The following is a 23,315-nucleotide window of genomic DNA, read 5'->3' as shown; positions in this document are numbered from 1 at the left end:
CTTCAGGCCAGCTCCATAAATATGTCTCCAGAGACTCCAAAATGACAAAACCTACAGCAGGAATAAATATGCAACATCTGACACAAAAAAAAACCCCTCACTGTACACTAGCTGATTTTTGTTCTTTTTGTTCCTCCTTAGTTATGCATGATTAAAAGAATGGCCTCTTTGAGAAGAGCGCTTGCATAGTAACTTCACCCCTTAGCTGTCTGCTACACATCACGGATGCTATTGTTAGCGGATGATGTAATACTTAACCCTGTCATTGAAATATCGTCACTTCTAGCCAGAGAAAGATGTAAGTGGCACAATGCTAATGTCAAATGCCATCTTTTATATACAGTCACAAAAATTTGTTTTGTGCAGTAACCATTTACTGTGACCTTATAGTGATGACAAGACTGTGGAGGTCAAGTCAAGGCACATTTGAAGTGAAGTGGGATGAAGACTTGATTCAGGAGGGATCCCCCCCCCCAAAAGCTCTCTTTAGCATTGAGAAATATCACCAATCTACAAATCACCAAAACCCTTTGAAGCTCAGCAATTAATCTGGTGGGATTTTTTTTTTTTTTTTTTTTTTTACAAAAAACTAAAAATATAAAACATATAAAGCAATGTTTTATTTGCAAGTAGATTAAACAAGACAAATTTATTGTCCAGCAGTCTTTATGCCTATGTATCACTTTCATGTTGATTTGGCATCATTTCCTCATTTATTCTGGGCAAAAAAAGTGCACACTCATCTATTTTCCTAACTGCTTGTCCAGTTCAGGGTAGTCAGGGTGGGAGCTGAAGCCTGTCCCAGCTGTGAGTGTGTGTTGTACCCTGCAGCAAAAGGGAGGGTAGAACTTAGACAGGTCACCAGTCCATTGTAGGGTTAACACAGAAAGTCTGTCAGGCACAGGCTGTGTATCAGGAAGGAGTTGGACCCAAAATAGAAACCTCAGGAAATGAGAAGTAAACTCAAAAGCAACATTAATGAGGAGCTCTCATTTAACACAAAATAAGCCAGGTCAGGATGAAGTAGTTAATCATTAAGACTCTTTCAAGAAAACTCACACTTGGAGGAAGGACACGAGACATGAGAGAGAACACAACAAAGGACAAGGAAAGACTGAGACAATATATACACAGGATAATGATTGAATGGAAAACAGGTGGGAACACAGCTCGGGGATAAATAACGTAATGACTCTGGAGGAAGTTAACCAAGACAGAGAAGAACAGGCAATGAAATAAAACAGCCACAACTGGAAAGGGAGACAAAAAAGACCAATCCAGACAGAAAAACACAAAGGAGGCAGGAATAAACAGGGATACAAGGAATAAAGTATAAACCAAACTAACACCAAGAACAAGTATACATCTACCACCAGTTACCAGATCGTGTGTACCATAGGATCCAATGTGGCTGCTAGATTAGAACATGATGTTGCTTTCCAGCCCCTTTTAAGTTTCAGTGTTTGGTTTGTGCTTCTTCTGCCTTAACCCCTGTCGGGGAATCAATTTTCCTTCCCTGAAATGTCGTTCTCTTAGACAGTGACAGTGCTGTCATTATGTTACACTGAGGCAGACATGAAAGTGAAACTGAAACTGAATTTCTGGGTTAAGCCCTGCTGACCTTTAGCTGACACTACTCTGGTTAAATCCTCCTCATGCAAATCATTTATCAGAAACATTTAAAACAAAACATTCAGTCACTGTTCTAAAAGTGTGTCCAGACATTTGAGAGAAACCCCAAAGTTTCTCTAGCTGCCAAGTTTGTTTCATTTGGCCTCTTTGTGCACTTTGTGCGCATTTGATTTTTTTGTTGACCCTTGATCTTTGTGAAGGGAAATGGATACTTTGTGTTAACAGAATTCCATTTCCCCGCTGGAATAAAAGCCTCCTTTTGCTCAGTAAATGGCAGTTACAAAATCAAAAACTGAAGCATCATCCATGTCTGAAGCACCACAGTCATTTTGGATTTTCCCTTTTGACTTTATCCTGTCACTGTCTGTGCCCCTTTACTGCAACAGCAGCTTTTAGTGCCTCAGAAGTGCACTCTTCTGTTCCAGTTTCCTGCAGTAAAAGTGACAGAAGACTGTGAAGATATCATATTTGGTGCGACAGTCACAGAGCTCAGCAAATAAACAAGATAAAAGGAAACTTTGATTTCTTAAAGAACTGTTCAACTTTGTTCATTTGTGATCCAGATAGTTATCCACGTCTGATAATGTATAAATTATCAGACGTAGTTAATTTATAGATTTCTTCACTTTTGGTTTATTTATGTCAAAGAAGTGAAATGCTGCCAAAGCATCGACCACACAGCCAGCATCCTGTCTTTTAATATCACCGTTCAGCCAGCGAGTGGTATTATATCCTGGCTGGCTGGCTCTTTTTTTAATGTCTTTATGCAATTACATGCAGAAAATAAAGATGGAAAATGAGTTCCAAGATGCGTGATTGGGAGCGTGTGGTTCCAACAGGAAGGCGCTGGCTCGTAAAAATTATTGATGCTGTACACCATGTGATACGAGGGCTGAGCAAGATGAGGCAGCATTAAATCCCACTGATGTATAGGCCTCGTCTTCTCTCTTTATCACTCCCTTTCTCTCTCTCTCTTGTTCCTGTGAGAGCGGAAGACAGATGAAGAAGAGAAATTAAAAAAGTTGGAGCCAGGGGAAAAAGGCGGATATAGCTGGTTCAAACTTTGCTTTTGTATTTTGCAGGTTTTCTCTATATTTTCTTGGCAGCACGCATGACGTTTCTTAGTCACAGTACAGCTGTAGCCCTGAGACAGTTCATACGGGTACATGTAACAACGTGTATTTAATAAAGCTCGCTGTGAGGTGCGATATGAAAAAGTTTGTTTACGCAGAGTTGTAGTTACCTGCTGGGTTGATATGGAGGTTTCCCCTTTTGGTGGGGGATGTGGGCGACATTATGGGCACTCTACTGGATTCAATGCATGGATGATAAATAATGGTTTGAGTAGCGAATGAGTAAACAGCTCTTTCAGCAATAGCTTGCTTTGGGTTTGCAAGTTGAGACACATGAAGTGTTTTCTGTGAAGCCAACTGTTGCTTAGAGTGAAAAAATCCCCCTTTTCAGAGTCTCTGTGAATGTGAAACTGATAATTCAGGCAATCCCCACTGCTTGAGATTTATTTCAACCCCCATCAGTGTTTTCTCGCTACTAAAATCCCACCTCAGTTTATTTGCAAAAGCCAACTGTTTCAGTTTCTCCGTAAACCCTGCAGCATGTGTGTGGTTTTTCTTTTAGGGGTGAAATGCCAGGAGTCAAGTGAGAGGGGCTTTTTTCCCCCTCAGTCGTTAAATGTTTATGAGTTGTGCTGCTTTGCGCCTATGATAATCAAATAGTTAATCAAAAACTTGGAGTATAGAGTGTGGACGGTATAGAGTTGACCTTGGCTCATCACAGCACCACTGAGGGTTTAAAGCCAGAGCAATCATGCATTATAAATGAGGTGAAACAGTAGAGAATTATGTTTGTTTCTCACACTGTTCCCATTCACCAAAGCACTAAAGTACAGTGGCTGCTTGTAGTTAAAGTTAGTTTTTGTTTGCATAATTTAATAATTTGACATTTCTACCTAAAGTTTGAACCACCAAGGGGCAGTGTTTTACCAGAAAGTTTTGATGTAGCTGTCCAGTAAACAAGAAGTACATCCAATGTTTGATTGGAGATTGCGGTGGTACAGCGGTTAGCAGTGAGTGGTTTTCTGCTTCTTTGTGTCAGCCATGTTCACGGGGCGCTTTATGAATGCTTGGATTGGCTCCAGCCATGTGACCCTAAATTGGATGAGTGGTTAAGTAAAAAATGAAAAGATGGATGGATGGATGGATAGATGGTCCGGTACACCCTGGTTAACCGTTTTGTAGATGGTTTTGAAATGCTCATTGTGTTGTTGCTGCAAGCTGAACACTGAGCGTATAAGCATGAGGGATTTTTAACAAAATAACGCTACTGTTAAGCTAACATATAGCCTGCAAGTAAAATTATTAAACATTCAAAAAAGCACCAAAAAGTAATAAAGAAGCTAAAAATAACTTAATCAAATATAAAGGAAACTACAGTTACTTAAAGCCATTTTCTCCACTGAACTAATATTGGTTTAATTATTTACAGAGCGCTAAAGCCTGGATTAAACTCTGTTATGGACATGGACAGGGAGAGTAATCATTCCTGTTATACTTCTTTGAAGTCCACTTGCAGTGTGCCGCCTGGGCGCAGGCGTAGTTGGTGCATAGTAATGTAAATTAAATGTAAATTAGTCAACGTGCAGGCAGACACATACCCTCACATTTACTGTCTGATGACGAATTTGACATCAGTGGGACCCTAGTGGATTTATAATCCCTGCTTTATTCATCCATTGTTGTTTGTGAATGCAGTTAAGTGGGAATCGGACCTCTTTCTCTTCATGCTGGAAATGGGACAACCCACTGTCTCTCTCACCCACTGTGTTTGCACAAGAGGTGGCAAGAGTAGCTTTCTGTTGAGGTTTTCCAGTCATGCTAACCACACGCTAACTTCTCCACCATTGTGGACGTGTGACAGTCATGATGACAGTTTGTGTGACTGTAGCCTTATTCCATATTCCATATACTGGAAACAGAGACTGTTAAGTCTTTTGAAAAGTGTTGGCATAACTTTTACTTTGGAGGAAAAAGTGCTTGGTGTCACACATTTTCAGGTTTTCACTATCGTTTGGTTAGCGGTTGGTGAGCATTTGCAGACAAGTTAGCCTTTCCCATGAAAACAACAGTTGATCACGACAACCTATTAGCAACCAAAGCAATCCTAAAGAGGGTTTTGGTGCGACACCCTCATTGTCATCTAGCAACCGCTTTGAGTTATTTGCCAGCCAGTTGAGAAGCAATCAATATTCTTTCATAACCAACAAGTGGACGGCTCTTGAGCAATTTGTGCATAACGTCGTGTCAGAAACCTCTGCACACCTTACCAATGCATATTAATTTATACTACAAAATTAGCTTCATAGTGAGGGTATAGAGCTACATTAATCATTTGCTCAGTTTTTAAGGTATTATTACAAGACAGACATTAGTTAAAATAGTTTTTATCTGAAGTTAAGAAGATAAGAGAAGCATCCTTCAACAATGTTATGAGCCATGGCAGTGACTCGCTATACCATATTGTGGTATAAACTCTATTACACGAAGCTTCAGCAAGAACCCATTTTAACTGCAGTTGACATCTCTTCGACACAATACCTAGATGTGTGAGACATACTTTTGGATTGCTTTTAGCTATTATTTTAAACATATTCCTTACGTATCCAGTACCTTTAAAGGCAACAGCACCGATGAGAGAATACTGTCTAAAACGAACACTGGACTCAGACAGGCACTAGCTCCGTATGTGCAGCCTAACTGTGCGTTAACCAAAAATAATTGAACCAATTTTCAAATGTACCACTTTTCCTGCAAAACAGATGTGATCTAACTGCCATCTCCTCAGCAGGGTCTCAATCAACCACATTTAACACAGTGGCTGTCAGACGCAGAGTACACCTTCTTTCTGCTCTGAAGCCATTAAGATAGCGCTAACCCATGAACCCTGAATTATAAACTGGTTTTTGCTTAATATAAGAAAATGAAAAGGATAGATTCATAACACAGACTACTGCTTCTATCATTTTGTTCTGAATTATGTGTCTGACATGTCATTTTACTTGACTTTTTTTCCCTCTAACACAGCAGCTAAGTGTATTTTTACATCCAGCTTTCTTTGGTCTTTTGATATTAATATAAATGTAGAAGTAGCATGTCTGTTCTTTACACGACACGAGGAATATGTAGAAAATGAGCATATTATATTTGTTTCTGCTAAAAGAGATTTATGCCTCATGCATTGAATTTTAAATTGAACTTTTTTTGGGCTGGAAAATAAAACAGACTTCCTGGTCAAAAATGGCACACGCCATCTTTTCCTTTTGATTCAGGTTCCCTGTCACGTCACGTAATTACGTCTTATAGCACTTGAATCTTTGACTTAGGTGAAAGTGCCTTCTGCTTCACATACTCCATACTCAGTAGCTCCTGGCATGTACAGTAGTGCCCTCAGCTGTACAGCTAATAGGATTTCAAGTTGAACTTGATTTATTTTTCCCCACACTGGAGTTTCACTTCTCCCATGCTGTTTTGTCAAAGTGCATGATGTGACATTTATTCATTTTATCCCTGCTAGCACAGCTTGTTCAATTACACTGTGACTAAAAACTTCACTTCTCGCCAAGTTTCTTTCCCCCTAAATATGAAAAGCTGAGATGGGTTTGACAGCAGCCCTGTGCCTCTGAGCATCTTTGGTACATTCTTACAGTATTAAACACTAGAAACATTGAATAAGGGATCAAGTGCGCTCCTCCCTCACCCACATTTAAATCTGGGGATTTTTACAAAAAGGGAATAATACAGTTTGGCTGTGTGATGAAGCCATTGGTGAGGCAAGCGTGGTTTTCAGCTAGGCAGCTAAAGCTATCATGAGACTGACGCAGCATTTCAGCCTGAGCTTGCAGGCAGAGAATGAGGGGATTTCTGCCTGTTAACAGCTGGAGGTTTAATATTTCACAGAAAACTGGGAAGAATTCTGTGACAGTCGATTTCTCCACATTTTTTCACATTTTATTTTTATCTAAACTCCTAACTAAGACATTCCAGTTCAGGAATCTAATCAAAAAAAGGTTAATGTGTTGTCAAGCGTTTAAGAAGTGGAAACAAATTAAACATTCAGTGATTCAGTGCAAACTTTAAATCTGATTATTTTCATTCTGCACAAGTCAATTGTTCATAGCCATTATTTGTTGAAGCTGCTTCCTGACAATGATTGTCTCCTAGAATTACGCCTAGCCGAGTGGCCATTTGTCTTGATGGGTCCTGACCAACAGCTTTGCAAGCCGCCCAGCAGAAAAATGTAGATGGCTTTGATAGGCATCAGAAACCCTTATCTCACATCCCCTGTTATATAAGATTTGATTTCTTATGACCAGAGAGACTGGACGAAAAAGACAATGTAAGGCAGGACAAACAGGACCCATCGTGCTGTTATACAACTGGCAGTGAAACAAGGACAGGATTCAGATGTGATTGTTTTGGAAATGGTGTAGAGTGTGTTTTTGCATGCAAAGAAAGTTTTGGAGTACTCTGGTGTGATGTCGTCTCTTTTAACCCGCCTTTGCACAATAACAGGTTCAAGACAAACAAATCCACAGGTGTATAGTGTCAGGAAAGATGGTTTGTGTTATGTTCCTGGATGGTGACGTATACACAGTGTGTGTGTGCGCGTCTAGCCCTGTTGCATTAAACCATCCTCTTCTGTCTTTGACTGCTCCCAGTTGTTGAAAACGAGCAGAAAAACATTTTTTCATCACAAGCAAGTGGTGGTAAAGGTAGAGTAAAAGTGAAGTCAGCATACCAAAAGCAGTGTGGCTTCCACTTTGTGTGTTTGCACATGCACAGATTTATCATGTATCTTCACACTGTGACCATACGGAGCTGCAAAACTGCCACAGTTGAGATGAGAAAGCAATAATTCTTTTGTTTTCTCTGCACTGTCGTTTTATCTTCTCGGAGGCAGAATATTAATTCTTAGTACTGCATCATAACACGTTTGTTTGCTGTTTTGCGATCCCATAAAATCCTTTGACAGGCAGACGGGGAGCGTTCGCATAAATGGGAAGTCAACAAGGGTATGCAAAGTTGCTGATTGAGGCCCACAGTTCACAGTGAGACAGCCAGCAGTTAATGTGATGCGTAACCAGCAATCATCAATTATTCATCGTTGAAACATTTTCCAGAGTACCAGGAAAGAGTGCTTTTATGGATAGGCAAATTACTTATATCTTTAGGGCTGCTTTATCTCTAAATTCCTTGCAGACATGCTTTGCATGTTAAATACTTTGATGCAACGATGCAGCTAGCTTTAAAGCCCTTGCTTATAGGGAATACTTTTTGTTCATTTTTATTGTGACATTACATAAAACATCTGATAAATATTTTAGTCTCATTATTCTTGGACATTATAAATGCATTTTATGAAGTCGGTAATTCGTGTCTCGCACCAGAAGGCACAAAAGTGCACTTATGGGGCAAACTCAATTAAGCTAAATGCTTTTTATTACTCTATAAACCTGATTAGGAATCACATTTCTGTGACAACAAAAACATGCATTTACTGTTATTGTTTCCTGGGCTGCACTTGCTGTGATTTGAAAGAGTTACATAACAGAGAGAATGTATGAGAGGCAGGGATGGAGGGATGGCCAGATGTAGACTCAGGTGGGAGAGGAAGAGAGCCTGACCTGACTGACTAACCCAGCTGGTGGCCCAGCATTTCCATCAGTCATCGCCTTTTGTCTGTCTCTCACTTCTTTGTTCCCGTGTTAGTCTCAGATTTCTTTCGCTTTGTAAACCTGCATGCCTCGGGTCAATAATCTGATTTATGTCAAGTGAACTCACCTGTTAACTGGGACGTTTTTGTTGTGTCTTTGCAAAGTTCAGACCCAAACCCTACCAGAGTTTGACACCAATTTTTAGGAAGTATAAATTCTGATATCGCTGTAATTCCCTTGATGGAATTTCTGTTCAGATCTTTTAGGAAGTGTTTATGTAAACATTTTTTTCTCATAACTTGGCAGTGTGTTGTGCTAATATACTATATAAAGTTGCCAAAATGCGAGAATCAGGAAAACACTTGATACCATTTTGACAATAGCTTGCAGTCACCAAATGAATTTTTTGGTCTCTTTGGTCTTTGCACCTTGCTGCAGATTGCTTCCTTTGTTAACACAAATTTGCACAGATGTGGAGATGTGAAAGCAGCGTTCTGTTTACATGAAAGTGCGATAAAAATCTTTTTTTCGCACTAAAATCAGTAACTAATCTGAGATCTGATATGATTATCGAGATGATCATTTTGGCCATAATCGTGCAGCCCTAATCTCCAGCAATGTAACTTCTGCAAACTAGCAAGGAATTTACCAAATACACCACTATTTACTCAGCTGTGCTGTGTACACTGCTACATGTGCTCCGAGCAAAGGACTATTAACAGAAACAGTTTCTGCATTAGGTTCTGTTAAAAAAATAATAATTATTATTAATATCAATGGAAATTGAACAACACACATGGAGATATATAGTTCAATATTGGCCAATAGATTTGCAGGGTTTTACTAAGACCTGTTGGTTCATGGGTATAGCAATTTGATACAAAACGGATGTCTGTGGAGGACAAGAGGGTAATGGCATTACCTTATCTTTGAGGGTCCCTTCTGTCATACTGAAAGCTGCTTCATGCTTCACTTACGCTGCACGTTAGTAGTCAAAATGTTGCTGCAGTAGCCAAAACAAAGTTGCATGCAAGGTCGAACACTGCCTAACATTTGAACATAACATGGACTTTAAAAGCATCCCGAAGTCCACTTTCAAAATACCGATGTTTTGTCAGGCAAAGCCGATTATTCAAAGTTTTTTGTTAAAGCATGAAAAGCTTGGTTGATAAAGAACACGTGTTTGTATATCAAAGTGAGGATCCAGCTGTTTGCCGTGAGTTATTGTAGATTTAAACAGCGGGTTCACAGTTTTTCAAGTCTGTCTTGAAGCGAGCCATAAGGATTCCGTCATACTGGCCCACAAACCGAGAATCAGCAAAAAAAAAGAAGCTGAAACTTGGCAGGGGTGTGTTGAATCAGAGTTTGGTTAATCACTTTAATGCATGAATGTCTCTTTGTGTTGTATTTGTAATACTTTGCTCACATAATTACACCCTACAGCACTGGAGTCTTTGACTCTAGTGAAAATGGGGTGAATTGTTAAACTGAAAAAAATTGTGGTTTTTAGTCATATTCTTTGCCCGACGGCTCTTATTGGACCCTTTTTTCTGTATTTTATGGTGTTACAAGCTGTTACATTGAAACCACTTCCAAAACATGCATTTAATCTTTTTGCCCAAGTTCGGATGAAAGAGCTGTTTTTGTAATATACAGAAAATTTAAGATATATTAACAATTACAATATTAATGCTGATAGAGGCTGAGACCTAAGACATTATCATTATGAGTATCAACCAGTAAAGATTTAAAGGGTGTGAAAAATTAACATAATTCTTTATAACTGCACATGGTTGTAAATGGATTTTCTTTCTATTCTGGATTCTTTTTTTCCTCATGTAAGGCAGTTTTTAAGCCATTCTGATGCTTGCTCCTGAATGAGAGAACTGCTTGTGTCTTCTCCTACTTTCTGCTACTCCCTTTAGAGGATCTTCCTGTCACAATCAGGTGTGTGGGAATGGAGAGAGAGGACCCAAATGCAAGACTCGGCGGGCCAGCTTGGAATAGACACAGTCTTTATTAACTGGAGCTAGGTTAATAAACGATTGAAATAAACAGAGTGCGTACACACAAGGAAATGACGACAGCGTGACCAGAAACAGAGACCAACTGAGTTCTTAAAGAGACAGGATAATAACAGGATAGGTAACAGGTGGGAACACGGCTAACTAATGAAACAGAGGAACCAAAAGTAAACCTAACACACACAGGACAAGAGACTTTCACAATAAAGCAGGAAACAGACCCAAAACACTGGGTCAACAACCCAGGTGCCATGACACTTTGTCTGCCTCATCCTATCCCTAGGATCCTCTTCTGCCACACCAACCCTTTGCATTCCCTCCTTCACATCCATGAACCTTCTCTGTGGTCTCCATCTTTTCCTCCTGCCCCAGTTCAACATACTTTGTCCAGTATATTCACTCTTCTTCCTCTGCACGTCCAAACCGTCCTAGCCTCGCCTCTCTAACTTTGTGTCCAAACTACCTTCTTCTCCTGACTTTCACTCCTCTTCTCTTCAGAGCATACTTCCATCTCTTTTCCACTTGCTCCCTACTCTCACAGCGCACCACGTCATCTGTGAACATCACAGCCCACAGAAACTCTTGCCTGATCTCATCTGTCTACCTGTCCATCTCCAGTGCAAACAAGAAGGGTGTTCAGAGCTGATCCCTGGCATAGTCCCACCTATACCATGATCCTCTCTGTCACTCCTACTGTACACCTCACCACTGGCTCACTGTCCTCATACATGTCCACGTACAGTACCACAGATTCTCTTTTGGCACCCTATCATATGTTTTCTCTAGATTCACAAACACACAGTGAAGCTCCTTCTGACCTCTAGGTTAAAATTTTCGCTGCCGTAAACATCTCCATGCTTCCACATATTATAGCTGCCCTCACTTCCTTCTCAATAATCTTCTAAACTTCCTGATTAACCACTTATGTAATTTACTTTGTAGTAACCAGTTTCTTTACTGAATTGTCTGTGCAGTTTTACATTCAGGGCTGTGATCTTAAAATCACGGGCCAGTTTTTCAACCCGTTAGCAGGCTAGCTGACTTTGAAGTAGCTTTTTCTCTCTTAATCAGTGCCTCGGTCTGGTTTTCTTGTTCTTTGCTTCTGAGTTTTGACTCTGACAGATCAGTGCTGGCCAGTCTTCACCACAGATTGATGCACATAATGCTCTCTGTAGAATATAATTTCTGGTGCTGCCACTTTAATTCATTTATGCACGTGTGACTCAAGGGCAGACAAACAGAAACAGAGTCATGTGACCCCTCTGACCCTTTGTGCTATGTTTCCTGGGTGAGTTATGTCTCATTGTTCCTTTCTGTCACTGTTGCAGTGGGCCACAGGACAATCAGACTGGCCTCATAGTGCCACATTCACTTCTCCGGCCAAGCTGTGATCTCACACCTCTCACTTCGCATTCTCATTACTTCAGGCTCTTATTAATTTATTTAATCAATAGCCGTTTAAGATCTCCTCCCCGGAAATGCATAACGGCAGCAGATTCATCGGGCTGCTACATCAAATTATGGGCATGACTGGTGGGTCTCTGCAGGCTCAGATGTGTGTTTGTGATGGGTTAAACACAGGCTGTGATGCACGGTACTGTGCAGTATTTACATAATGATAGCTCATCATCTTCAGACAGTCCCTCAAACCTGAAGGGCAGTGAGCCTAAACTTCAATAAGACTTCTCCTCCTGTACTCTCAGAGTATCTGATGCTGACTCAGAGATCATACTCGTCCAGTGGCTCCATTGTTGCCATAAGCTCAGCTCTGAAGCCTCCCTGTGGAAGATTATGAAAGTGGCTTTAAAATACAGAGCAGCAGCTCAACGGGGCTTTAGATGATTTCAGGCTAAATATATGTAAAAGGCAGCTTGGTCCACAGGGTAGAGTGGGATCTGGGTGGAAGGCAGCCAAGGCCTTTGGTGCCTCCTTTTTTTGCTGTTTTTGTTATGTGCTCTGTATCAGTTTGGTAGAAAGATGCCCTGCAAACTAAAACCAAAAATAAGAGCCAACAAAAACTGTCACTTTGAGTTCAGAGTTTTTAAGTAAAAAGAACTCAGCAACATATCTGACTGTAAAAACAGATATAAACAGGTGTATTATTTTAGTTTATATACTGACTGTTCCATCCGTGCCACTTATAGTCTCAACTTCATGGAAAAACAGTTGCTAAATACATCAATAGCAATTAAAAAGGCTTAGAGTTTATTTATTGTTAACGCTGCTTAAATGTTAGAAGAGAAAAAAACAAAAAAAGTACATTTTTGCATTACATTGCAGTCCTTGTATCAGCCTTGTCTAACACATCAAGCAGCAATGCATCAGCTGGCTTAAAGCAAAGGACACATGACAAGCTGTCCTTTTCAGATAAAAGGAGGTGACACAGTGTATCCAGTTCTTTTTCTTCATGTGACTCATCTTTAGATTGTTAAGCACGTTGGCCTTAAGAGAGAAAAAAAAGTTAGCTTGTGAGCCTCCTTTCCCGAATCTTCATTTGTGCTACTGAAAGCGAACGGCTTGTCGTTTCACTCTCTTTACTTTACACGAGCACGTCTGAGTTCAGCCTCTTCCAAGGCACACAGGTGGCTCATTCACCGGGTGACTGCAGGTTCGGCTCCTTGGTGGCAGTCTGGCACAGGCTGAGCCGCCAGGCTGAATAGCCTCAGGTGTAATCCTCACCTGCTCCTTCGCCGTTAAATCCCGAATGTTTTGATTTATTTTGCTTCCACTTCTATTTTTCTGAATGTCTTTTCAGCACTGGAAGGATTTAGCACTAGAGGATTAGTCAGAGTGGGCCCTGTTTATAATGTGCATGCAGGAAGAGAGTAAGGAAGAAGTATTTCCACTTTCTTATGGCAACACAAGTCCAGAAACATGTTCATGAGCACATGGGCATACACTTACATATGTGTACACACCCATCCAACTATGGCACTGTATAGACATCACTGCACTGCTTTCTGTTATCGTGCACAGAGTCAAAAGCTCTTTCTCTGTCTTTATTATGTGATAAAAGCAGGAGAAATAAGTGCTGACGTACAAAGCCTACATGCCGGCACACCTGAGCTGCCGAGGGAGTGACTGAGCACATTTGATCTTTTCATGCCGTTTTTGTACTAACTGCTGCTTTGAAGTTTTGCTGTTTTGTGCATCTGAGCCCCTAAACAATGAACCGCAGTTGTGATTGTCCGGATCATGTCTGTCAGTGTGGGGGTTTTTGTGCTTGTGTTCACAAGAGGAGGGGTCCGTGAAGGAGAGCAGGCTCCCCGCTCCAGCACATGGTGCCCAGACTAAACAACAAGATGAATGTTTCCTGAATTCGACTTGGCATAGAGGCACCCCCCCAATCTACCCATGCAGCTGAACTCTAAGGCTGAAAGACTCGCATGCCTAGCTGGACCAAATGTATTTGAAAGAAAATTGTTACAGTAGCCTTATTGTTGAAACGATCTATGTAAACACCTCTGAGCAGAATCCGCTTTAATCTGCCAAACTTACGGTAGTTTGGTTTATTACTTCCCCCATTGGAGTGCTGTGATTTTTCATTTTACCATCATACAAAGTGGTTTAGATCATCTATGTTTGTCTCATAATCCAGAAATCGTTAAGTTTATCCTCTGACTGAAATGCTTTCTTTTTAGTCCAGTGCAAAGCTTTACCTTAACAGCAGATTATAAGAGGTACAAAGTCGAAGTGCTCCGTGGTGCCTGAGTTGTCTAAAGACTTCCACACCCCGCATGGTGTTACCATCTTGTGATGATAGAACTGTTAACAGCGCCAACAAAAGCTCAGTGTGCTGCTGTCAACCTGTCCCCTCCCACACATCACCTTTCACCTCGCTGCCTTGCACCCCCCCACCCCACCCCACACACATCACACCTCTACCCTTTCTTATTTCACTCAGAAGCTGGAAAGAGCTGGGGACGCATGGGGTTGGGCAGCTATAGTGAAACTGTGAATTGGAGGTTGGCACTTTGAGAGCGCATACAGTATAGTGAAAACCTTTGGCAGGCTATGGTAAAGGGAACTTGCTGTGGAGACCAAGCTTTGAGGTCTGTGACGGGCTGAGCCTCATTGCGGTTTATAACAACAAGCTGTTGGATTTGGAGAGAAAGTTCCAGTCACGCCCCCCAGCTCTCAGTCAACACAGCCAACCCCCTTTTTACCCATGCCTGAAAAAGTGTATTTGTCTGAGTAAGACTGAAGCTGGAAGCCCCCACTGTGCATTTTCCTTCCTATCCTATCCTCCCTCCACCTTCGCTCTTTTAGCTCGTAGTTTGCGTCTCCCAAACTCTTCTTCTCGTGACTGAGGAGAGCCGAGCTCCAGATAGTGGCAAGAGGTTAAAAAACCTTAGTCATGAGGGAACACACACACAGACGTCTACATGTGACAAGCCCCTGCCAAACAATCGCTGCTGGCTCAGAGAGAGTAGGTGGGCGGAGGGGCAGCGGTAGTTTCTTGGAAGGCCTGATTGGAGCATAAACAGCAGCCCAGGAAGTCTAACAGAAAGAGAGAGAGAGAGCAAGAGACAGAGGGAGGGAGGGATCAGTGGAAGTGTAGATCTACCGGGAGAGAGCAAAAAGTTTTGGGACTGAGGCAGTGTGTTAGTTTGTGTCACTCTGGGTGAGCGTGAAGAAAAAAAGACTTGGTTATCAGGACATACTTTACCACAGCCTACCAGAAAGAAAGGGTGAGTAGCAACATCTTGCACAAGAGCACACACCTCTCTTACACCGATACATAAACGCTCACGGGACTGTAAACTCCCATCTTCATCAGTTTTTCCATCCATAGATTCAGATTGATGCACTGTAAGGCAGACATCCTTGCACTGTGAGAGAAGTAGCACGCTGTTACTGTTGCATGCAATGTCATTTAAATTTCCAGACAGTTTTTTGGAGTTGCATTCACTATGGTGTTCTTGATATGTGTGTGTGTGTATGTGCTGCTTGCTGATGGTTTCCCCTGGCTCCGAAAGCTGCTTGTTTTCCATAGCTGTTTTCTTTTTTTTTTCTTTTTTTCTTTTTTGCTGTGCCTTGAACTGCAGCCAACCATTCAGTGTGTGAAGCAAAAAAAAAAGGAGAGAAAAAAGGGGGAGACCATCTAATGTGTGTGTGGCTGTGTCTAATTAAGCTGATGGAGGGAGAAGAGTGGTGAGGGTCAAACCATGAGAGGGTGAACTTGGAAAAACAGCGCTGTCCCTTTTATAAAACGCATCCCTTGCACAAGCTATCAGTTACATTAATTGTCTGGGATCAGAACTTAGAGTAAACTAACAAGTTTTCTTAATCTTCTAAAATTCATCTGCCTTTTGAGATCACACAGAAATGTAATCTGTATCATCAAAGTGGCTGTTTGGGGATCAGATTTAGTGCAGATTTTGTGATGCTGTTTGGTCACTTCAAGCCGATCGCAACATTTCCCATGCTGCTGCATTTCTCCTCTCAAAGGGAACATCAGTATATATCTTGCGACCTTTAAGTTACTGTGTTCTTCACACTACATACAGCAGATGTATTAACTAGGGAAAACAGTGAACTACTACTTTTTACAGTTTGTCACTAATCTTAAAGTTGAGTCGAATTTTAAGCATTTTACTGTCTTAACAGGCCTATATTTTCCTGTCTGGATCTCTTCAGCACTGTGGGAATTGCATTAACTTTTTTCCACTGCTGAGTAGAAATGCATCTGGAAAAGACTGGTCTGCCCAATCCTAGGCAAATGGAAAAAAAATGAGAGTTAATTTCACAGATTTTCACATGCAACTGTGTAATCTCTATTTTTATTACCATAAAGTCACACGATTCCTGATAGATGCAAGAACTAATCAGAAGTTCTTCATCTTTTGTTGTTGTTTTTGACAAATAAAGAAACCCTCGGTTGTGTTTTGTATTTAATCCCTAAGCCACATTGGTCCTTTAAGTTCCCTCATCCACTTTTTACCACTCAGATGTTTAGTGATGGGTGTGATTTGTTTTGTCTCTCACCAATAAATACATCAGCTTCCCTCCGTCCGCAGGCGGTGAAGGTAAACGGGTCAGAGAGACAAATGAGCTCGCACACTCGCACCCCTTTACAGTGCCCCTAAACCTCATCTTTCATCGCTCGTTTTGGCACTTTCACAACGTTAGACTGTCTCTCACAAGTTTTTATCGCCGCTTTGCTGATGTAGCAAGTTGTCAGTTTCTCACAAGACCAGAGGAAACTGTTATTAACGGGAAGGCAGGGGTTTGGCTGCCAGTATAATTCTACCAAGCTATTCGTCTAAGTGATAGCATATGAGGTGCAGTGATTTTGGCAGTGTTTTTACAAGCAAAGGCACACAGTAGCTCCTGACCGTATGCCTCCATTTGTCAAATATCATTAAGAGAGACTAAGGTTAGGACACGAGCACTTGATTACCTAGCTGGACTAGTCTGTTACATCAGTATCCAGACATAACACTGCGGATCAGAATCTCTACAGGAGATCAGGCATGAACCTGACCAAATGTATTAGCTGATTCAAATGTGGGGAAGTAGAGTTTGACGGCTTCCGTGAGCTAGAGGGAAACACACCTGGGCCGGCGGCATGTGGCCAAGCAGCAGTGAGGCCAGTGGGGGTGGATGGGGTGAGAGGCCTAACCAGGTGTTTCTCTGCACTGTCATCCTTCGCTGGGCCCCAAGCCAGCTCACGCCACGTCTCATTGAGCTTCAAGGTTTGATCAAAACTCATTAGAGAGCTTTCATTCTAGCTCCCATTGGTGGGTGAGTTGTGGATGCGATAAAAACACACCCACGTAGTGGAGATCACCAAAGTGTTGGTGAAAAAAGAAAGAATGATTGTGAAAGGGAGTAGAAATGGTGCTAAACTTTAGACCTCATTGTGCTCTGGTCACATGGGGGATATTTCTATGGACAGGGAGCTGCAGTTGTTCACTCTAAGAAATAGAGAAATGGAGAGTTTTATTTAGTAAGCCCCAGTCAAACTTGTGACTTGCTGACTTTTTTGTTGTCAGATTAAAAATTCCCAGGTGAAAGTGAAACCTTGTAACCATCTTGGGTTTTTGAAACCACATGTTATTATGACATTATAACTCAGAGGTCAAGAACACGACATACTTATACTTAAGTCAATCAGAGAGAAACCCCAGTCTAACACATACTTTCCTGTATCATCTATTTGACTATGAATTTGACTATAATTTGCTAAAATTACATCATAATTATAACAAGAATTAAAAGAGACACTAAACTAGGGTTGAGATCATTAACTCAAGAAATTGTTAATAAGGTCAATAAGCAAGTGAACGGTAGAGCCGTTTTCTTGTAGACTTATTTACAGACTTCTTTGTATAACTTTGAGTTGCCCCCTGCTGGCCATTAGAAAAACAGTCTATGCTCAAACCTCAAATTTTAAATTGATATATTTTGTACTTGTTCATCTTTCGATTGCTGCTGTTAGAGCTCATCACAGCGGATCATCTGCCTCCATCTCCCCCCTATCTCTAGCATCTTCTTCTGTCACACCAACCCTCTGCATGTCCTCCATGAACCTCCGCTGTGATCTTCCTCTTTTTCTCCTTCCTGACAACACCATCTTTGACATCTCTTATCTAATACATCTACTGTCTCTTCTCTGCACATGTCCAAGCCATCTCAGCCTTGCTTTTCTAACTTTGTTTCTTATTTTGTCCATCCTGGTCACTCCCAGTGAACATTTTAGCATTTTCAACTCCAACATCCTGCACTTCAGCCCGTCTCTTTGTTATCAGCCAGCTCCCTCTCTTTACCAGTCATGGTCCCTAAATTTAAAGGCCCTGCTCTCACTTCCACATTCCTTCCTTTCCTTCTCTCTCGCTGCCTAAGAACACACCTTCCCCATCTCCTGTTCTTTTGTCTTTGCCCAACAGTAGCGCACTTTCCTCCGGCACACGGCTGGCCAACAGCACCGTAGGTGGTTGTTGTTAACTTGGACCAATATATTGACAGATGTTACACCAGGCCATCCTGATGATATAATATACATGTATATAATTTGGATTAACCCTTTAAAGCTAAATGTTCTAGTTTCTGTTATTCAAACCAAGCTAATCTCAATCTAATTCATGGTATTAAAGTTGATAGAAAGCTTCATTTCTCTGGGACTGTGTCCACTGCTCGTGTAACATCCACAGTATAAAACTTTTTTTTATTTAAGTCATTATGCTTTAAGACTTTGACTGAGGCAGATTACATTCTCAATTAGCTGCGAGTAACATATCTCATCTTGCAGGAAGATTTTCTATCAGTTCAGCAGCTTAGACCAGAAGCTGTCCTTATGGCCAAAACATCTTGAGTCTAATAGAGGTGGGGATTATAAGAAGGTGTTATCACACAGAATCTCTGTCATGTTAATTGACTTCTACTTGTTGTAAATTAACCTCATTGTAAGCCAAATAATTTTCAGTAGAATAGTTAAAGGTGCTCTTTGAAAATCTTTCTTCTTCTTTTTTTTAAATTCCCGCAGTAGCTGTAAGATAGTAGCGTTAAAAACACCTTATCTTGCCGTTCTTTAAAGCGCCAGAAGATATGTCATTTTTTATGCATTCCTCTTGGTCACAAGTAAAAGGCAGCTGGTAATGGCAACATTTTAATGGAGAAATGTGACAGACCAGCAGAAAATGATTTAATAAGGCAGCAATGTGTAGTTCGCCTAACAATGATTCATTAACACCAGCCTTTTAAGTTTTTTTCCCTCATTTCTTTACACTCTTTGATATTATAATAGGTCTGGCTTGATGGTTTTTAGCCTTATAACATTTCTAAAGCTTTAGGGAGATGCATAGTTAAGCCACAAATAAAAATCTTGAGATGTGACCACACAGAGAAAACAGGAGTGGTATGGCAAATATCTTCCTAGTCTGTTATTGCGGCGCTATGGGCAATGGTAGAGGTCACTTATGTGGGCGGCTTCTATGCCAGGGATTATCCACAGAGGGAAATAATAGACTTGTAGTGACGTCAGATGCTTGTGGAGCTAACGGAGACTTTGCCAAGATAGAAAACTAAGTTCGTATGTATCGTGAGTCTACATGCAGGGAGGGTCTTAGATCAAATTGGGCTTAGAGTAAGAGGGCAGCTATAAAACACCTGGCAACTGGTCAATACAGGTTTTGCTTCTTTTTTTTAAGGCTGGCTTATTTGCTTTAACTCGATGGGGAGAGCTGAAGAGACGCAGGGCTTCCCATTCACTCAGTGAAGCCATTTTGTTGAACATCCTCTTTCTTTGGCAACAACGAGAAGGGGGTAGATAGAAGTGGGACACAGTGCCGCTGACAGTTGCTGTTAAATGCCCTTTTCTCCCAGTGTAAACACCTACGCCTGTCCCATCCATCTCCTCTGTTAGTTACTTGGTTGGACATAGTGCCTCCCACAACACACAAGAACATCCCCGGGTTTTTTTCCCCCCTTCTGTTCAGTACCAAGCATGCTTTGTGTACACATGAAAAGGAGTTGTATGTTTTTATCTACAGGGTCTGGTCTCCGAGCGAATTAACCTTGGGACCAGACTTATGTCGGAAATAGATGAAATGCAAAAAGTGCACTGATAATTAGAATTTTGTCTCTAATTGGCAACCTACAAATGCCCTAGAGTGTAAGGTCTGTCAAACTTTATTCGCTAACATCATTCTCACTCTTTAAAAGCATATAAAGCATTCAAGGTTTTCTGTCCTCATAAAGCGTTTTTTAAGGAAAGTATGAATTTGAGTTTTAAAGCTGCCTAATCCTAATAAATATGGATGAGACTTCTGTCCACCACCCTGTTTAACAACCTGCAGTGTCTTGCCCTTGTCCCTCAGATGTTGGCTTTCTATTGTTTTCCATTGACCGAATTGACTGCTCGCTAATGATGCCATTATGGTGGCACGATTTTATAATTACCCGTCCGCCTGACAAACTCGGTGCACTTTCGTTTAGCTATGGTCCACATTACGAAACGCCAATCTCTGTAAATATATTCTGTAAAGCCTGTGACACACAGGATGTTTTTGTTAAGCTGGGATATTCTAGGAACAGTGGCTAAGTGAGCTCTGGAGCTGGAAGTTTTGAGGAAACCTGTCCTCTATCTGGACATGGTCTGTTTGAAGAACTCCATCCTGCTCTGACTGATAAATAGGCGGCACCATGTAAATACTGGAAAGAGGCCCGGCAGTATCAAATAAAAGCATTCCAGTCAAAAAGTAACGACAGTTGCGCAGAGAGAGTTGAGCGAGTTTCTATTTTTTACTGTGTCTGGCTACGTGGAGGCACAGAATCAAGTCCGTATACTCTAAGGACTTTATTTAAGTAGTAGAAGGATTATACAAGCGTGACACTGCTTAACTTTAAATCCACACTGCATTTCAGGACAGATTTTGTCACATGTACTAAGCATAGCCTTTGGTGGCAGTTTTGTGGCTGTTTTCTGTTTGTATCTAACCAACTGTTTTCCACGCTCGCATGGCAACATTTGTCTGTTGATTGGTTGGGTCGACCAATTTAGGTGACACTCGAATATCTCACAAGTTTTTGATGTATGTGTCACTGCCATTAAGCTTAAACCAGGCATTCTTCTTCAATAGAGCAGGAATCTCGATTCTGGAGATGCTCTTTCTTTAACATCCTTTCCTTGTGATGTGGTGTAGTGGACACTTTGTTTTTCTCCAGATGTCTTGTCATCATATCCAATACTGTGATACATATTTGTATGTACGCATCATCAATACTCACTTTCTTCTTTCTCTTCTTTACTCTGTTAAATGTTCATTTGTCAGCCATTGTCAATGTCATCACCGAAAGATAGGCCAATAGAATGAGCCTGTTTCCTGATTGATGCTTGTTTCCTGTTTAGCAGAGCTAAATTTCAATTTCAATTGAGTTAGGTGTTGCAAACGTTTGATTTACTAAGTCAAAGTTTGGACATTTTGACTAATGGATGGCAAACAATGTGGCAGCAGTTACTGTTGTAAAATGTCTTTTTGTCCAATCATACCAGCAACTTCACAGTGTTTTGTATTGAAATTTAAAGAAAAAAAGGAAAAAAGAAAGAAAAAAAATTAATAATGAGTTTGGTGCAGAGACCTGTGTGGTTCGTGTGCACGTAAAATAGGGTGACCAGCCGTCCTCTTTTCCCCGGACATGTCCACTTTTCACGTTCTGTCCAGGGCGTCCGGGGGGGATTTTCGAGATTGATGAAAATGTCCGGGTTTTCGTACAGAAAAATGTGTGACGTCATCCCCGAGCTGCTGCTTTGTGAGTTGTTGTTCTGCGCTCACAGACGGGGCAGACAGCGCGCAGCAGCACGCCTGGTGATGTTTAAAAGATGGCAAAGTGCAACTGCAGCTTTTCAGACGAGCTGCAAAAGAAATTTCCCTCGTACTGTCCCGATACTGGTAATTTTTCTTATAAAGATGAGGCTTATTTCTTTACCATAATTTAATTCCAGAGGTTTTTAAGGTTTTTTTTGACCTTGTTGACTTGTAAAAGCCTATATGACATTTTTGTTTCACCATTTATTAATCGCACAGAGAAGGCATCTTTCTTTAAGCAAACAGTATTATTAAAGTTCTTCATGACTGGGCCAAGTGTCCTCTTTTTCGGAAATCAAAATATGGTCACCCTAACGTAAAATCAACTTTTAATCGATCCATTATTTGTAATTACCCATCTAATAGATAGATAACGTCATGTTATTGCAACGCCACTAGAGAGGCTGTACACTCTTATTAACATATGACGATCTTTCTAAACAAATCCCCTGAAAACACCAAAACCAGCAACAACCAGTTTGTAGTTGCAGCAGTCAGTCCTCTAAACTTGCTCAGCATCTCTGTGGCGTTCATCATGAAAGCCTTTTCATTCTTATTTTAGCTTTTTATAAATGTCACCTGTTAACAAACAGGAGTAAATGGTGCATTTGTCGGGGATAGGTTTCAGCTGACGCTTTATTGTGCTCGCTTGTATCAATAGCAATAAGAGCCCACATTCGCCCTAACAGAGAGCATGTCAACCACTGCAGTAGAGTTTGTTTCTATTAGTGGAGATTTTATAGACAAAACAAGAAGTGTAAGATAGGGATTAATAAGTAAGACTTCGGCCACGTAGGCTAAATGAGCATTAGTGAAATCTATTTGTTGTTGCGTTTGGTCTTGATCTGTTGACAATACAGATACATACAATATTTCCAAAGGCACTTTGTATAAGAACATTTTCAGTTCCCTCCATATTTCTTGGACCAAGCTCTGCCAGTGAGCTATTCCACCCCAGGCTCCCCTCAGAGTAATAAAAGCCATCTTGTAAAACTTGACATTTTCAATGTCTGAGTAAGTATTAAACCTTTCTACTCCACCTCAGTGCCCTGAATGAGCTCTATAATATTATTACTTTTAATAAAAGCAGCTGCTTTCCCTAGGGTGAGAATATTTTAGTAATATTTTGCCATCTTTATTGCTGAAAATCACAATAGCCTTTAGGTATGCTTCAATTTTAGCTTGCCAAGTAGTGGGAAGGCTCTTGTTTGACTTTTTAAGTTCAAAAGCTCAAGATGAGTGCCTGTGTATTCTAAAGCTCATCTTTACTCACCATCTCCGCAATATAGAGCAGTCACAGGGTCTACCAGCCTATCATTACATTCTCCTTAAAAGCTATGGTGGAAAATATGGCTAGCTGTTGGTTTTCTTGGATTTTCCATTCACCCAAGATCCCAATCTGCTTTACCTAAAATCCAAGGCCAAGAACATTCCACAGAGCATTTCCATTAGTTTATATAAAAGGCCGGAAGAGCTAAAAACTGCATCCTTACACACACTAACACGTTCACCCACACAGCAACTCTCTCCTTGCGCCTTTTATCACCATTTTCTTAGCACTTTGTTTGGAAGTTTCCTTCCCGTCCGGGTTTCCTTTCACAAGCATGTGCATCCTTCCCCGGC

The 23,315-nt window shown here is 41.0% G+C and overlaps 1 protein-coding gene across 10 annotated transcripts in view; it reads left to right on the top strand.

Moving 5' to 3' along the window:
* Positions 1-23,315, top strand: part of si:ch211-285f17.1 (sickle tail protein homolog) — a 115,955-nt gene that overhangs the window by 32,316 nt on the left and 60,324 nt on the right. The window contains exon 1 of one of the 10 annotated variants that reach the window (XM_039616953.1): positions 14,915-15,074. The exons of the other annotated variants lie outside the window; for them this stretch is intronic. The gene's annotated coding sequence lies outside the window, so the exon portion shown is untranslated. Of the gene's footprint in view, positions 1-14,914; positions 15,075-23,315 lie in introns of those variants that run through there. 10 annotated transcript variants of the gene reach the window in all.

This window comes from Oreochromis aureus, linkage group 9 (assembly GCF_013358895.1).
Source record: "Oreochromis aureus strain Israel breed Guangdong linkage group 9, ZZ_aureus, whole genome shotgun sequence".
NCBI lineage: Eukaryota > Metazoa > Chordata > Actinopteri > Cichliformes > Cichlidae > Oreochromis > Oreochromis aureus.
Note: the sequence above shows the minus strand (reverse complement) of the source record. Positions and strands in the feature narration are given on the sequence as shown.